Source organism: Neovison vison, chromosome 11, assembly GCF_020171115.1.
Source record: "Neovison vison isolate M4711 chromosome 11, ASM_NN_V1, whole genome shotgun sequence".
NCBI lineage: Eukaryota > Metazoa > Chordata > Mammalia > Carnivora > Mustelidae > Neogale > Neogale vison.
The window spans coordinates 7926732-7942843 of record NC_058101.1 but is presented as its reverse complement, the minus strand read 5'-3'; the positions used below and the strand labels follow the sequence as shown (position 1 = coordinate 7942843).

At 41.3% G+C, this 16112-nt stretch overlaps 1 pseudogene; it reads right to left on the bottom strand.

The window, feature by feature from the left end:
• Positions 1 to 2667: 2667 nt before the first annotated feature.
• LOC122889439 lies at positions 2668 to 3198 on the bottom strand (annotated as a pseudogene).
• Between the last annotated feature and the right edge of the window lie 12914 nt (positions 3199 to 16112).

Below are 16112 nucleotides of genomic sequence, written 5' to 3'. Positions count from 1 at the left end.
GTCATGCAAGAAATAACGTGTTTTTTGTCTCAGCTCAGACCTATTAGCAAATGAAGTGGCAGCCGCGTGCTCGAGCTTCCTGGATTATTCCAGATCCCAGGCACAGCGAAGTAATTGTTCATGACCTTTTGCACTAATATTCTATAGGAATATGTTTACTTACCAAATTTTCAGGAGAGATATCTTCAAGGATTATTACTTTGGAAGAAGTTGGCACTAATTCCTCCCCTGTATGTAACCATATATGAAATATCTATGAGGAGTTTTTTTCTTTCTGCCTCCAAAAATATTCCGTGATCATGCTTTTGGAAGGAAAAAATACACAGAAAACTAAAACCAAGATTATCGAGTTTTACTTGTTTTTTTAATCGGTTTTGTTCACTTCATAATATATCATAAACATTTTCCCATGTCAGGAAATCTTCCACTAAAGTATGAATAATGGAATACTCTAATTTTAACAATCCTTATTTTTGAACTTTTGGGTTGGTTCCAAAATTACTATTATAAATTACACTTCAAGGACCATGCTTCTACATAAATCTGTCTGCATATGTTTCTTTGAGATACATTTTTTAAAAGTGATAGCGCTTGGTCAAAATACTTAGAGTATTTTTAAAGATCTTGATAAATGTGGTCAGATTCAGATAGCCACTCTAATTTATGTACAACAGAAAATGAAAATTAATAATCTTGTGGAATATTTATGGGCAAGAGCTGAACAGGACATGGCCACGCCCTTGCTTTGATAGAATTCTTCCCTGCAAGGGCCATTGGTTGATCTTTCCTGACCACCAGATGTCACTGTAAAACAGAGCAAACTGAACTAGACCTTGAAGGAGAAAAGGGGAATCCAGTCTGTGTCTCAGAAACACTTGGCTACCCTACGTTTTCCTCGGGCTGCTAGGAAGATTGAGCTTTATCAAATAAACGAGCAAACAAACAAATGAATACTGTCCCTTAGATCAAGCACAAGGACATCAGAGGACCAGATGCCTTTCAGTGACCCTCAGGTTAGGGACTGATAATCTCTTTTTGCTTTATATTTTCAGAAGTGGACCTTGGTTTCCCGAGGAGCAGGCAACACATGTGCTTGTTCACTAGCTCACAATGAGACAGAGTCTCCTGGGGTCAAACGAAACGTTTAATGCAATGCCTTCAAGTTTTTCTATCTAGTAGCTAAATAAGGAGTGTAACTCAGCATGGAAGAGCCGCCACTAGGAGATGCCTCTCCAGACTAACTTTGGACCGTCTTTGTGGATTCTTCTGACTTTAGTGAATGTCTCCATGCTTCCTTTTCCTGTTTCTGAGGAAAGGATGCCTTGTACCCTAATGGGTTTGGAATTTCCAAAGATGAGGTAGAGTTGTTTTCAAGATGCTTGGTACCTGCAGAAAGCTTTGCTGGAAGTAACACAGTGATGCCAGTACTGACACCAGCCGAATGCAGTTGGAGATTCTAGCTAATGTACTGGTGTGGCTACCTGAGCAGGAGACACAGGAAAAGAAAAAGAAAAAAAAAAATACAAGTGCCTCACACAGTGCCAGAATTACGAAAAATTAAATGAGGCTTTAATCTTAAATATGCTAAGGAAATTAAAAAGATTTAGTATTGATCCTGGTGCTTTTCTCACAAAAATATGAAAAATGTAAGAATAAGGATAGTGATATCTGTTGATAAATAAACGCTTCACACAAACAAAAAGAGGTGTTAAAAAAAATGTCGGGGATCAAAGGAAGACCTGAATTTTATTCAGCTAATTAAATGGTACAAAATGGGATGTGTAAAGACTTTCTAGATGGCAAACTGGGTAATGGAGGCAGGCAAAAGAGGTAAATGAATCTTCTCTTAGCCAATATTCATAGAAATGCAGTGAGTGTCCTGTTACAGGAAGCTTCCACCTCACTAACCAGAGCACACGTGGAGTGTTTTGCTAAGTCAGAGGAGAGATGACAAACCAGACTCCACCTAGGGGGGAGAGAACAGAATCACTGAGTCCCAAAACCTTGCCCTTTCCACAAAGAAAAAAAGTTTCCCCAAAGAGATGAGGGTAACAATATGATAGTTCTTTTCAAGTATTAAATGATGGTCCTATAAAAAAGGCCATGCAATTTATCCCACCGCTCATGTGTCCAGGGTCAGCACCCATGAGGGGAAGTCATGGGGTGGGGGGAGCGGGGCGGAGACAGATTTGGAAACAAAGTCAGGGCTACTAGAAGCTAGGGAAAGACATGGAGTAGATTCTTCCCCACTCATCTCAGAAGGAGCCACCCTGCCAATGCCTTGCCCTTGGACTCCTAGGCTCCAGAACTGTGAGAGAATAAATTTCTTTCAAGACACTCAATTTGTGGTACTTTATTATGGCAGCCCTAGAAAATCAATATAAAGCATCTAAAATCCCTGTACCTCTAAACTTACTGTTACATGAGAAAAATAAGCACCTGTTTTTTTAAAACTAAATCACTGGTTGAATTTTCTATTTCTTATAGTAAAAGGAACTCTTAGCTAAGTGATCCAGAAAGGGAAGAAAACTAAGTCATTAAGGAGGGCTGGAGATGGGAAACGACTGGGCTGAGATGGCTGGGTCATGAATTTCAAAGATGCCAAAGACCTCCTTTTTTAAATAAAAGTTTTATATGTTATGTGACATCTTTTCAGTTGAATATGAATTAAAGACCTCCTTGCACACCAAAGCCAGGTCCTTTGGGTAATTCAGTCAAAGAGGTAAGACCTCCAGCTGGCTCAAAGAGAACCATCTGCTCCCTGGCTCAGGTTTTGGAATTCTGTAGCCTTGAGCTCATCACTTTCTTCAATACCCTGAGGTGTCAGATCTTCATGATAGTTGCTATTTCTTTGAGCCATGGGTGCAGTTACATAGACCCTAAACGTTCTACCACTGTAAGAGTGAAAAGTTCATCAGGTATAATACCCCTAACTTTTTTCCTAGCTTTTTCTGAATGGCCTTCTATTTGGATGGTGTCAGACCTTTGAAGCATGCAAGGTATAGCAGGAGAACTGAATTTATACTTTCTAACTGGCTTTCCATTATACATTGTACAAAAAGTTGCTACTTCATGTACTCTTCCCAGAGGTACTTGGAGAACTTCCACCTTATCCATGGCAGAGGTAGGCACCCATCCACTCTATCTTTGGACTAAATCCAGGTCTGGAAGCACAGCTGCTGCTTTGTGCCCATCTGGATAGTTTGGAAGGTTTTTTGGGTTTTGTTGTTGTTTTTCTGTTTTGCTTTGTTTTACAATTCCTCCTATCCTCTTAGGTATTTTTGGAGTGAAATCAAATGGATTCTTTAAAAAAAAAAAAAAAGAAATCAAATGGATCCTTAAGTCACCAATGATGAGGATTTGGGGAGGTAATATGGAAAGAACAAGGCCACAAAGAAAAATCAGGAGTAAGCAGACTTGAATGACACCAAAGTTGGTGATAAAACCTGAGGGTAGGAAATTCCAGAAAGGGAAGGATTTCGCTTGAAGGATGAAACATAATAGTCTAGAAGGATAATGAGAGTCTGAAAATTGATAGAATTCCAACACCATCTCCAAGCTTGGTGATGAATGATGGGAAATCAAGTTCATTCAGCTCAAGAAAGCTCACGTGAAATAGTGACTTTGAATTTGGGTGATGGATCACCTTAAATTGTTATCACATGAACTATTCAAATAGTTAATGCCCAGTAAGATTTAGGAGCCTCAATTATCAGAGTAAGTGAGTCTCAGGTGTGGAAGGGATTTTGTATGTATTTAGTTCAAACTCACATCATAGTAAGGGTGCTTGTCCTCGAGTTTCCATCTCCGGTGGAAGGCATGACCCCAGCCTTGGAGTTTCCTTGGTTATGTGACTATATGTGAGAGAATAGAGTGAGGAGGAGAATGGTTGATGACGCATTGTTCTGAACGTGTTGATTCAGCAGATTATTTTTAAACACACCCAATTTAAATTCACATCTTTTCCTTCAGATTCCAGTACAAAGGGGGACTTTTTCCAAAGAAAAAGCTCTTGTGACTATAAACATTCACTGACAAACTGGATACAGAATGCATTGGGAAATAGGGTAGAATATCACAGTTTGCCGGCACTCCACAATTTGCAAGGGACAGTAATAAATATTTGTTTCTAATACATTATTTCACTCTTTAATTTTTCTTGAAATACTACCTTAGTCCTTCAGAAGGAAAAGGATGAAAAAGTTATACTTCCAAAGTGAGAACATATTCTGCTCCCTGGCCTTTCACAAGTCCACCGTACCTGAGCTGTAACAGGATGAATGTTCTCTTTGCACTAGCGACGGCTATTGACTTAGAGCTAAATCTGACTAAACAAAGTACATTACTATTTCCCCCTTCTCCCTCTTCTAGTAGAAACAAGAAAAACAAAAACAAAAACAAACAAACAACAACAACAACAAAATACAGGGGTGTCTAGGTGGCTCAGTCAGTTAAGCTTTTGGCTCTTGGTTTTGGCTCAGGTTGTGATCGCAGGGTGGTGAGATGGAGACCTCCTTGGGCTCCGGCTCAGCCCAGAATCTGCTTGTCCCTCTTCCTCCCCTCTTACTCCTCCCCCTGATCACTTGTGCTTACTCTCTCTCTCTCTCTCTCACCTCTCCCCCTTTGTTATTCAAATAAATAAATAAATAAAATCTTTTTAAAAAAAAAAGAAAAGGCAACAAAAACGTAAAAACAAAATGATCTGAAAAGTGCTCACTGCGGCAGCAGAAGCCTCTCTGGATTTGGCAATTTGTCCCCCTGACATTTACTGCCTGATGCACACTAGCTTGCTAGATTTTGCAGAGCTAGGCTAAGTGTGACAGACCTCTCTGAATATGAGTTGGAGAGCTTATAAGCTTTCCAACTAGGTATTCATTTGAATTGGGGTTTTTCTGAAGAATGAAAAATAAGGTACTGATTAAGTACATGGAAAGGAGGTGGTGAGAAAACCCACCTGAGGCTACAAATGCCTCACTTCTGATTGAACAGGACATGTGTAGCATGAAGGACTCCCAGAAATAACTCCGTCTGAGCCACTCTCCTTGACTCTTCTTGAAGTATCAAGGGTCAATGTGATAAGAAAAACAGCTCTGTTCATAGATAGTACTCAGTCTCTGCAAAACATACCTATTATGTTTTTAGGATCAAAAAAAATTATCCCAGAAGTGGTATTTTTCAGAAATATATATTTCTCAAATGAAGTAAAGTAGCTGCGATATACAAAATCATACAATTTTCCTCACTTTTCTGTAGCTGAACGTGGCTTACCAGCCCCAGTTTTCATTGCAAACAGAAATACTTAATGGTGTCATTTCAAGAAAACTTGATTCTTGTGGTTTACTCTTCAGGTTCTTTGGCTCCTTTCTCTTCAGTTCAGAGATTACTCCCTCCCTTACTCCCAGGTGGCATCTGGATTTGGGGGAAGCTTATGTAGCATCCCAGAGCAAGTTGGATTTGGGGGAAGCTTATGTAGCATCCCAGAACAAGTTGGTGTGGAGTCAGGGTATTTTGAGTCTGTGTGCTCTCATCTAACATTAAAGAAAAACTTATTTTGACACTTGTTAAAATGTTAAGGGAGATTTTTATTGGACTATTGAAATAGGGGCTTGCATGAGGGAAGAGAAATGGGACTCAAGTCCAAATGCAGTAAGAACGAATGGGTATTATAGCCAAGGAGCTGGGCGAGGGGGGAAAATCACTAAGAGGACACGTCAAGGATGGGGGATTCCTACTAAACTGACCAACAGGATTCTTGCAAAAGGAGGTCAAGGATGTATACATCAAAGTGGGGGAATAAGGAGCTTGACCAGATATCATGGATGGGGGTGACTCAGCAGGATTCTTTGTGAACACTGAGCTGGGCAGAAGCAAGGGAGAGGTGAGGTTGGAAAGATGGTTCAGAGGAGCCTGACAAAGCTGGGTCAAGAAGAGACTTTGCCAGTGTCCACTGAGGCACAGTTCATCTTGCTAGTCTTGGGCCTCAGTCGCTGCCCTTCTAGCATCTGCTGCTGAGGCCCTCAGCCCATGGCATCCTCTGCTTCTCAGCCCATTCACTCTAAGCCCCTGCTGAAGTCTTTCTGCATGCTTCCCGGGACTCAGAAACTAATCTGCGTTTCTACCTGACATTGGGGTGTTCAGAACTCTGGGGGTGCCTTCAATGTCATCCACATAGACATCCCCCATGAACCATTGTTACTCTAACCTGGAAAACTTTGGGAGCTTCTCTTCAAGACTCCCATTCTCTTTGGCTATTTTTTGAAAAGCCAAGAGTTGTCCTTTTCATTCAAACCCCCCACTATTTACCAAGGGTTTCCACTAGTGCGGATGAATAAGGAAGGAAAGAATTGTTCCAAACCTACCAAACTTAACCTCAGATTTGAAGAGAAGAACTAGAAAAGCCCATAATGTAATTGGAATTGAGAAATGAAAAAAAAAAGAGAAAATAAGAACAATTATTTCTCCCTTTATGGAATGTTTTTCCAATTAGAAAATTACCATCTAGGATTAACAGACATCCCAAATATAAAGGATAGTTCTGAATTAAATTCTACTGATATAGTTTTTTAAATGTATGGAGTAATGTTCCTTGATCCTAAACCATGAAGTAATTTTCTCCACCCAATATTCTGTGTGTATAATTTCAGTGTATCACTGTCCATAAGAAAAGGCAGAAATCTAAAGTAGAAAGAGTACTTGTTAAGATGTCAGGAGGTCTGGGATCTGTTTTAGTTTTGTCACTAACAAGCTGGGCAAATTATTGTACCTCTCTCAACCTCGGTAACCACATCTGCCAAATGATAGAGATCTGAATATGTAAGCTTCTTTTTTGTTGTGATACTTGATGACTCTGTTACTGGAAGCTGGGCTCCCAGCTGGAGGCCAAGAACACGTGCACACGTCTGTGCATGTTCAGCTGGTGATCGTGGCAGCCAGCCCGCTGGCCATGGCAGGAGGACCCAGATGCCTCTTGGAAGAACTCATTGCGAAGGAAGACAAAGCTAGGCTCCAGAAGCCTGACTGACGGCAAAGCCTCAGTTGACAGAACAGTGGTTATTTTGAATGTGTGACAGTGTTTATCATTCTTGTCCATGACTAAGTTCAGTGAAGGACTAACTCATTGATTAATCATAAATTAAGAAAAATTGAAAGACACGGTTCACTTAAAAAAAAAAAAGCTAAAAAGTATGGAGTCAAAACATACTGTTTAGTGATCTTCTAACAAATTGTCACCAAAGGAAAGTGGGCATTTTCAACATGACAGAAGCAAAGCAGAATTGCGGCCCCCAGAAGCCCCCAATGTTGTTGCACTGGTCCTCGGAGAGGGCACAGCGTGCGCAGAGAGGGCGGGACACCCACAGAGTAACAGGTGCACCACATGGCACACCCGGCGATGCCCAGGAGCTGGTCCCCAGCATGTGGTGGTTCCTGGCATGACCACTGTAATTCCAGAGGATTCCCTTTCACCTCTGAAAGACTTTGCAGAGGTCAGAGGGCCTGAGGGAGAACAAACCTAGGGCATAAATACCGCTTTTAACTGCACCACGTGCATGTGCCCATCTTCCAGTAACAGAATCAAATTTTTCTTCAGGAAACCACCCCCACTTCCCTCTCAGGCTTAGTAGTTTGGCTGCAATTGATCCTTTTTCCAGCTCCAGGGGGGTGGGCATGAGTCCCAGAAAAGGCTAATTGATAGACTGTCCTTTCGGCTGTGGTGATTATATTATGGACTGGCACGTAACCAAAGTCGGGCCATGAAATGAAAGTACAGGACTTCTACAGAATTTTTTGAAAAGAGACATTCTGGGATTATAAATGAGGAGGAAAACGGAAGCCTGGACCTGCCAGAGATTGATACGTGGCAAAAAGACTCTCCCGTGAAAGAAACAAACACAAAGGAAACGGACGGAGGCAAGAGTGGTGAAGAATTATGAGAAACTTGGAGACAAAGCAAAGCATTAGGTAACATGTCCTTCCAGGGTTGAAGGCCTTCCAAAGATGGATCTCGGGAACAGAATTTGGTTTAAGTCACTCTTGTTGACTGATTAAAGATCCAGAAGTAGTGAGTCCCATGTTAACCCACAGATACTTGTCTGGTAAAGATGCAAATAATGTCTGTCCAGTGGAACAGATCATCCTAAACATTTCAGTTTGTTGCCATGCTGTACATTAGCCAGTTTACATGTTCCCCCAGGAATCTTATTTTAGGATGCTTCTACTGAGTTGCCTATAAATGCCTGGCTTCTCAAATGATGTTTGGACCAGTTTTAATATCTTTATGTTTCTCTCACTAATTAACAAGTTAAGTAAAGTCTTTGACACATGGCTTATTTTATATTCACCTAAGAGTCATTTTTAAAGAGTACTTTTATTTTTTTTTAAGATTTTATTTATTTATTTGACAGAGAGAGATCACAAGTAGGCAGAGAGGCAGGCAGAGAGAGGAAGGGAAGCAGGCGCCCTGCTGAGCAGACAGCCCCATGCAGGACTCTATCCCAGGACCCTGAGATCATGACCTGAGCCGAAGGCAGCGGCTTAACCCACTGAGCCACCCAGGTGCCCTAAAGAGTACTTTTAAAAGAAAACTATACTTCAACACAGAGATGAAGGAAAAAAAAATAAAAGAAAACAGAGAACAAGTCCTATCTACTTCATTCTAGTACCCAGACCCTGCTACTCCTACTTGAAGACTACATCATTTGCGTTGATATATTCTACATTTTGGCAAGCCAGTATGAGCTGGGTTTCTATTTTTTATATCCAAGATTCTGACACTCCATTTCCAATGTTTTTCCCCATACCACCAAGCAATTCTCCTACCAGCTGCGTGTCCAGCAGTTCAACTCAATTCTGACACTATCTACCCCAAGATAGCATCAAATTCTACCTTTGAAGGGTTCAATTCCATGAGACTGCCCCCTACCCCAGATGCTAATCACAAGCTTAGATTGTTTACCTGCACCTCTGAGGCACTCCTATAAGTTCCAGTGTCCCCCTCCTAGCGTTTGATTACTTTGGAAGATTGGCTCACAGAACCCAGGAAACATTTTATTTTTACTACATCCCTGGTTTATATAAAAGGGTATAACTCGGGAACAGTCTGATGAATGAGACCCACAGGGCAAGGTGTAGAGAAGTGGGAGCAGGATCCCATGCCCTCTCCAAGTGAGATACCATCCTCAAATCTCTTTGTGTTCATCAACCTGAAAGCTGTCTGAACCTTGTTCTTTTGGGGTTTATGGAAGCTTTACTACATGAATATAATTGATATAAGTCACTGCCCACTGTTGATAGTTTCAACCTGTTGCCTCTCTCCCCTCTCTGGGGGCGGAGATGGGGGAAGGGCTGAATTTCCAAACTTCTAATCCCTGGGTTGATTCTCCTGGCAACCAGCCGCCATCATCAGAAATCACCTTGTTAACCTAACAAAGATACCTTTATGGCTGTCATCACAAGGGAATGAGGATGAAGACCAAATATTTGTTTCTTGTTATAAACCACAATATCACAGTATCCATAATGGTGGTGATAAATTCTGGTGAGCTCTAATCCCAGAAAACATGCAGTTTGATACCAATTTGAATATACAGCCTGGTGAGATCGAGAAATATAGAATTCCATGTTAAAATAAAAATGTTTAGTCTTCATTTTAGCTGAGGTCCCCAAAACAATAGATACTTCATGCCACCTCCACAGTGTGTCACCATTAAGGCTACAAAGGCAATTCTGAAAAATAGTTTTGTGACCCTTCACTGGCCATTAGCTTTAGCTTATTTGAAAAAAAAAAAAAAAAAGGTTGGAGAGGCTGAGAAAAGTATGGGATACTGGAAGACAGTGCTATGGGGGATATTGTCACTGTGCTGTGAGCTCCCCTTTCACGAGGCAGAAGGAAAGTCTGCCTTCTCCAGACCTCAAGTCAGGAGCCACTCAGAGAGTGAAGTATGTGGGCAGCTATCAGAATCACAGCTGAGGATAGAAGGAGCTTGGGACTGCCGCTAGTTACTGGAGTGACAGAGAAGTAAAAGTGTAGTGACTGCACTGGGGTTGGCAAGTGTTCCCAGAGTTTACTGGGGTGAAAAAAGGCATGAAGATTTCCTGAGGATTAGATGTGCATCATGCCCGAGAAAGCTGGTTTCTTAGAAGTTTTCTTAAATCTTGTCTAAGAAGACTATCCGAAGGTCCAAGGAGACCTCAGCAGAAAGAATCCAGAAGGGTCTCATTAGGTCCCTAGTGGTAGAGGAAGGAGTCACAGCAATTAAATGAAACAGTCGCCCTCTCTTGTGCCAAATGGACCTCAGGCAAGAAATCATAGTAATTCTATCGTTCTTCACTTTGTCAGGACATGTTATTAAGTCTTAAACTGAGACTGCATTTGGGACAAAAGAGTAACCAGAAAATTCATGGGCCTTGGTTTAAGTTTCATTTCAGTGGATGGGAAAGAGCTTTAAAAAAACTTTAAAGTAGGCTTGAATGACTTGCACAGAAGGTAAATTAGGCTCTTTTCTCATGACATTCCGTGAGTCCTTCTTGGCTAATGTAATCTTTACATATCTATGAAGTCTTTACATTGCCTTGATTATGACATGAAGGTTTCCTTTTTCAGTTAAATATTGCTGAAATCAGGACATATCTTGCAATCAACATGTATGTTTAATGTTATGGAAAAGTATAACCTTTTTTTTTTAATTTAAAAAATTAAATAATTAAAAAATGTTGTTCGGCTAATGATGAGCTGTAACAATGCACTGACCAGACATGCTTGAACATGTGCCAGCAACAAGCCTCTGGGGGACAGGATGACATACATCCTTGAAGCCAAGCAGCTGGGAACGCCTGGCCAGCTCAGATGGAACCCTGCTTGCTTCTTTTTTTCTGTTATGTCTCCTTCTCCAGGGATCACCTATAGTTAATTAGATGATTCCTTGAAATGTGTTTACTCAACCACAAATCTTATACTGCTTGATCACACTCCTTCGACTCCTTTGTTGATTGTTCTCTTGTATCTAATAAATATGGGACTGAGGAGTTGTTCCGGGCGGCGGCATCTTCTCAACTGCTGACCCCTGCTCCCGTTCTGTTGAAGCTGACTTGTTTGTGTCTCATTCTTCTCCCGTGCGCCGTTAGCTTTAGAATGAGAGAAATATGGTAATATATCAAAAACACAGCTGCCCATTAGCACTCCATTCCCTCCACCAAATCAGAAACTGCACAGATCATATTTTTATAATGAAATCTGACAGCCTAAGAAGCAGTGGCCTTTCACCTCCTATTTGGGCAACAACCACATTTCTGAAATCCCAAGAACTGTATTACCAGGTGCCCATCATCAGAGGAGGTGACAAGGTCGTGATCAGCCAAGCTGTCCAAGAGAAAGGGTTTAGCAAGCCCGGTACTTCCGTAGGTTCCATCGCTGATTTGGGTAGCATCACCTTCAGGGAACCCAAATGTCAGCCCCAGTCCAGTGTCTCCAGGTTCAGGGAACAGGGCAAGACAGGACAGCATAGATTGCCTGGGCTCCAGAGATTTCTTCATACCATAGAGTGGAGTGACAGTGACAGACGGCCAGAAAGCTACCTGAACAGAATATATCAGTTTTATCTGACGCTGAAAACATCAAATGATTAGGTTTTATTTCACAGCTATTTCCTGAGGAAATAGTTCCTGAGGAAACTCTTACTGGGTGAGGTAAACAGTTACAGCAAAGCAAGCTGTTTTACCTTGTCTTACCTAAGGTCTGTCCCACCCACAGGCTGAGCACTCTCTCTCTCCTTCCTTCTGGATGGAGAGTCTGTGAGAAACTGATGAGCTCTAGGTCAAGGTCAAGGTTGTGCCGTTGGTTCTCTGAAAACCAAGAGAAAGAGGCCAGTAGACCCAAAGGACCAACCCTGCTTACTCCCAGGTTGCTACTAGAACCAAAAGTCAGAAATATCCCTTTAAAGTTGGAAAATGTCACAAATATTTCTAAGACACAGTTATTTAGGGATGAACTACTAAGCCTCCAAAGTGGCAAGCAGGCCCTGCTGCAGGCTTTGACCCAGATCACAAGGAAACTTCCAGATGTGAGGGAAGATGGTGCCATCCTTTTTCCTACCATAACAAATGGTCCCAAGAATCCCAGACATCATCACTTCCCTGAGCACCTGCATGTCCCAGGAAGCCTGGGCCAGGACATGTCTGGTGTCTGTTGCCTCTCAGTCCCAGAACACATTTTTGTTCAGTCATATATGTTGGCAAGGAACCAGTATCTTTCTTTCCATCTGCTCACCTCTAACTAGACTGCTCCCCTCTGTCATTATGACTTTGTCAGAAACATCCCTTCTACCCTTACAAATATCTGTGACTTAGAATTCGGGCTGAAGGGATTTGACCTTAGTCCTTTTTCTGCCACCATACCCCTGGCCTCCTTTTGCAAACTTGATAGTCCTCTGCCCAGAAAACTTTTATTTTTTTTCCAATTTATTTATTTTCAGAAAAACAGTATTCATTATTTTTTCACCACACCCAGTGCTCCATGCAAGCTGTGCCCTCTATAATACCCATCACCTGGTACCCCAACCTCCCACCCCCCCGCCACTTCAAACCCCTCAGATTGTTTTTCAGAGTCCATAGTCTCTCATGGTTCATCTCCCCTTCCAATTTACCCAAAAGCACATACCCTCCCCAATGTCCATAACCCTACCCTCCTTCTTCCAACCCCCCTCCCCCCAGCAACCACAGTTTGTTTCGTGAGATTAAGAGTCACTTATGGTTTGTCTCCCTCCCTATCCCATCTTGTTTCATGGATTCTTCTCCTACCCACTTAAGCCCCCATGTTGCATCACCATTTCCTCATATCAGGGAGATCATATGATAGTTGTCTTTCTCCGCTTGACTTATTTCGCTAAGCATGATACGCTCTAGTTCCATCCATGTTGTCGCAAATGGCAAGATTTCGTTTCTTTTGATGGCTGCATAGTATTCCATTGTGTATATATACCACATCTTCTTGATCCATTCATCTGTTGATGGACATCTAGGTTCTTTCCATAGTTTGGCTATTGTGGACATTGCTGCTATAAACATTCGGGTGCACGTGCCCCTTTGGATCACTACGTTTGTATCTTTAGGGTAAATTCCCAGTAGTGCAATTGCTGGGTCATAGGGCAGTTCTATTTTCAACATTTTGAGGAACCTCCATGCTGTTTTCCAGAGTGGTTGCACCAGCTTGCATTCCCACCAACAGTGTAGGAGGGTTCCCCTTTCTCCGCATCCTCGCCAGCATCTGTCATTTCCTGACTTGTTGATTTTAGCCATTCTGACTGGTGTGAGGTGGTATCTCATTGTGGTTTTGATTTGTATTTCCCTGATGCCGAGTGATATGGAGCACTTTTTCATGTGTCTGTTGGCCATCTGGATGTCTTCTTTGCAGAAACGTCTGTTCATGTCCTCTGCCCATTTCTTGATTGGATTATTTGTTCTTTGGGTGTTGAGTTTGTTAAGTTCTTTATAGATTTTGGACACTAGTCCTTTATCTGATATGTCGTTTGCAAATATCTTCTCCCATTCTGTCAGTTGTCTTTTGGTTTTGTTAACTGTTTCCTTTGCTGTGCAAAAGCTTTTGATTTTGATGAAATCCCAAAAGTTCATTTTTGCCCTTGCTTCCCTTGCCTTTGGCGATGTTCCTAGGAAGATGTTGCTGTGGCTGAGGTCGAAGAGGTTGCTGCCTGTGTTCTCCTCAAGGATTTTGATGGATTCCTTTCTCACATTGAGGTCCTTAATCCATTTTGAATCTATTTTTGTGTGTGGTGTAAGGAAATGGTCCAATTTCATTTTTCTGCACGTGGCTGTCCAATTTTCCCAACACCATTTATTAAAGAGGCTGTCTTTTTTCCATTGGACATTCTTTCCTGCTTTGTCAAAGATTAGTTGACCATAGAGTTGAGGGTCTATTTCTGGGCTCTCTATTCTGTTCCATTGGTCTATGTGTCTGTTTTTGTGCCAGTACCATGCTGTCTTGATGATGACAGCTTTGTAATAAAGCTTGAAGTCCGGAATTGTGATGCCACCAACTTTGGCTTTGTTTTTCAATATCCCTTTGGCTATTCGAGGTCTTTTCTGGTTCCATATAAATTTTAGAATTATTTGTTCCATTTCTTTGAAAAAGATGGATGGTACTTTGATAGGAATTGCATTAAATGTGTAGATTGCTTTAGGTAGCATAGACATTTTCACAATATTTATTCTTCTGTGGGACACAACAAAGGCAGTCCTGAGAGGAAAATATATAGCGGTACAAGCTTTTCTCAAGAAACAAGAAAGGTCTCAGGTACACAACCTTACCCTACACCTAAAGGAGCTGGAGAAAGAACAAGAAAGAAACCCTAAGCCCAGCAGGAGAAGAGAAATCATAAAGATCAGAGCAGAAATCAATGAAATAGAAACCAAAAAAACAATAGAACAAATCAACAAAACTAGGAGCTGGTTCTTTGAAAGAATTAATAAAATTGATAAACCCTTGGCCAGACTTATCAAAAAGAAAAGAGAAAGGACCCAAATAAATAAAATCATGAATGAAAGAGGAGAGATCACAACTAACACCAAAGAAATACAAACTATTATAAGAACATACTATGAGCAACTCTACGCCAACAAATTTGACAATCTGGAAGAAATGGATGCATTCCTAGAAACATATAAACTACCAAAATTGAACCAGGAAGAAATAGAAAGCCTGAACAGACCCATAGCCAGTAAGGAGATTGAAACAGTCATTAAAAATCTCCAAACAAACAAAAGCCCAGGGCCAGATGGCTTCCCGGGGGAATTCTACCAAACATTTAAAGAAGAACTAATTCCTATTCTCCTGAAACTGTTCCAAAAAATAGAAATGGAAGGAAAACTCCCAAACTCATTTTATGAGGCCAGCATCACCTTGATCCCAAAACCAGACAAGGATCCCATCAAAAAAGAGAGCTATAGACCAATATCCTTGATGAACACAGATGCAAAAATTCTCACCAAAATACTAGCCAATAGGATTCAACAGTACATTAAAAGGATTATTCACCACGACCAAGTGGGATTTATCCCAGGGCTGCAAGGTTGGTTCAACATCCGCAAATCAGTCAATGTGATACAACACATCAATAAAAGAAAGAACAAGAACCATATGATACTCTCAATAGATGCTGAAAAAGCATTTGACAAAGTACAGCATCCCTTCCTGATCAAAACCCTTCAAAGTGTAGGGATAGAGGGCACATACCTCAATATCATCAAAGCCATCTATGAAAAACCCACTGCAAATATCATTCTCAATGGAGAAAAACTGAAAGCTTTTCCACTAAGGTCAGGAACACGGCAGGGATGTCCATTATCACCACTGCTATTCAACATAGTACTAGAAGTCCTAGCCTCAGCAATCAGACAACAAAAGGAAATTAAAGGCATCCAAATCGGCAAAGAAGAAGTCAAATTATCACTCTTCGCAGATGATATGATACTCTATGTGGAAAACCCAAAAGACTCCACTCCAAAACTGCTAGAACTTATACAGGAATTCAGTAAAGTGTCAGGATATAAGATCAATGCACAGAAATCAGTTGCATTTCTCTACACCAACAACAAGACAGAAGAAAGAGAAATTAAGGAGTCAATCCCATTTACAATTGCACCACAAACCATAAGATACCTAGGAATAAACCTAACCAAAGAGGCTAAGAATCTATACTCAGAAAACTATAAAGTACTCATGAAAGAAATTGAGGAAGACACAAAGAAAACTTTTATATATTGACAAAGGTTCTTTGCCTGGTTAAACTTTAATCAGGCTCTAGAATCTTCCTAAGCCCATATGTACACTTCCTTGTAAAACTAGTTTTAGCAAGAACCCTGCTAATTCAGTTCTACCAGAATTGATATCATATCTACCAGAATAGATGCCATATCTGATCAGGTCCCTCATCCCCCAGCACCCTCAAGTGACGTCTGATCCCCTTGGCCTGCATTTATCAAGAGCCCCCCTCCCATGTCTGTTTAGCCAGAAATCCTCTGCTTCCCTTGTTGTTTCCACTTAGTGATTCTGCATGAACTGACCCCCACCACACTGCTCCTTCGCTATCAATTCCCACTGGTCC